This window comes from Magnolia sinica, chromosome 1 (genome assembly GCF_029962835.1).
Source record: "Magnolia sinica isolate HGM2019 chromosome 1, MsV1, whole genome shotgun sequence".
NCBI lineage: Eukaryota > Viridiplantae > Streptophyta > Magnoliopsida > Magnoliales > Magnoliaceae > Magnolia > Magnolia sinica.
The window spans coordinates 109,220,883-109,222,990 of NC_080573.1; the positions used below are offsets into that span (position 1 = coordinate 109,220,883).

A 2,108-nucleotide genomic window follows, 5' to 3' on the forward strand; every position below is an offset into this window, starting at 1 on the left:
TCTTTGTTAATTATTTACGGCATTGGATTGCTTAGTCAGTATCTTTTGAAAGGCAGATATAGTTGGACAATTTTCAGTTGTATGACTGTTACAATCATAAATACTGCAAACAACTTCCTTAGCCTTATCCTTCCTTGATTCCTTGGCCTCGAATTTCTTTATGAGATTAGCTACTGTAACGTTGATATCATCATCTTCTTTCAGCGGGTATACTCTGCCCCTTTCCTTTGATTGAGTGGGCCTAGACGTGGTACTCGATTTTGGGTATGCGTCCCATGATTGTGCGTTTTTAGCAAGTCTATCTAAGTAATCCCACACATCATCGACATTTTTATTCATAAATTCCCCATTGCATATTGTCTCGACTAATTAGCGCATGGAAGATGTCAACTAATCATAGAAAAAGTGTGTAATGCGGCACGTTTCAAATCTGTGTTGTGGGTATGGGCTGACAAGATCCTTAAACCGCTCCCAACATTAGAAGAATGTTTCATCCTCATTTTGGGTGAAGTTCATGATTGACTTTCTAAGAGTGTTTGTTTTGTGATATGAAAAAAAAAAAATCTTTATGAACTTCCTTGTCATGTCATTCTATGTGCCAATAGATCGGGGATGTAGGAATGTAACCACATCTTAGCTTTCTCTTTCAAAGAAAAGGGAAAGAGTTTCAGCCTGACCGTGTCCTCAGACACGTTAGGAAAGTATAAAGTGACTATGATTTCATCAAACTCTTTCAAGTGTAGATACAGATTTTCATATTCAAGCCCATGAAATTTTAGAAGGAGTTAGATCACCCCTTGCTTGATATTCATGTGTCCTGTATTTTCTGGAAAAACTATGCATGAGGGCATGCTCACCCCCGCATGTTGTAAATAATCTCACAAAGTATGAGGCGGGGGTGCTTGATGTACCTCATTCTCATCCTGGATGTCCTCCACCCTAGGTTGGGGTAGAAGAGGTTGATTTGTGGCCATAACCTCAGCTAACTTTGAGGATCTCAAGTAGTGTCTAATCTTGCGATGGATAGATAACCCCTCAACTAATACTCCTTCACTTAAGAGACATAGAGTGTTGTTACGAACCCACTTGGGTATGAAACACTCGCAGCCCTCAATTCAAATTCTAAACCTAAACTTAAGAGAAATGAAGAAATAGAAATCTAGAAAATAAGAGAAAAGAGTTGGAAGGAAATTACCAAATTAGATGTCCTAAGTTAAGAACTTGCAAAACAAAACACAATAAGTTAGTTTCTAAAAATAGAAAGTTTAAGAGTGGAAAGTAAACTATTTTCTAAAAGAGGAAGAATTCTAAAGATAATCTAAATTAGAAAGTTTTTAAAAAGGAAAAATTTCTAAAACTAGAAAATAGAAAGTTACTTAAAGGAAGAATCTAAATTTCTAAAATTAGAAAATAGAAAAAAGAGAGCCTAGAATTAGAAAATTTCTAAAACTAAAACCTTAATTCTAAAAATAGAAAAAGTAAAGAAATTGGAAAGGGATCACCAAATTAGAAGCTTATGTCAAGATCTTACAAAACAAAAAACAGGTTAGTTTTTAGAAATTAAATAGAAAAAAAATCCTAATCTTAAACTAATCCCAAAACTAATTAATCTCATAAAAACGTAACCGTCAATCCTCGGCAACGGCGCCAAAAACTTGTTCACACCCCAAGTATAGGGTTGTGAGGTAGTAATAATCTCGGTAAGACTGAGGTCGAACCACAGGGACTGAACTTTGTACGTATTCTGAAAGTAACTAGAATTAGAACTAGGCGAAGATGTAAACTAAATCAGAATATTTTGAGAGAGCAATTGTGAATAGATTAATTAAAAACTAATAAAAATAAATGTGGGAATTAAGGTGCCAAGGATCCACTTGTAGCAATTTGAAAGCTACCTTGCATTAATTCAAGGACACAATTGGAATCAGAGTCCTATTCTATCCATTTGGTACGGAGAGATTTGTCAGATCGCTGAACTTCTCATGGATCTAATCATCAATAGATAAGAGTGGTGAAGATTTGGAAGTGATTCTGTTACCTAACCAAGCCCAGGAAATGATGACAAACAATAACAATTTACCAATCCACAGCCAATCATAAGAGAATTG

The 2,108-nt window shown here is 35.3% G+C and overlaps 1 non-coding gene across 1 annotated transcript; it reads left to right on the forward strand.

The window, feature by feature from the left end:
* The first annotated feature begins 427 nt into the window (after positions 1 to 427).
* On the forward strand, positions 428 to 534 carry LOC131222255 (small nucleolar RNA R71). Its single transcript, XR_009159955.1, has one exon. It is a non-coding gene; the product is annotated as a small nucleolar RNA R71 (small nucleolar RNA).
* Positions 535 to 2,108: the final 1,574 nt, after the last annotated feature.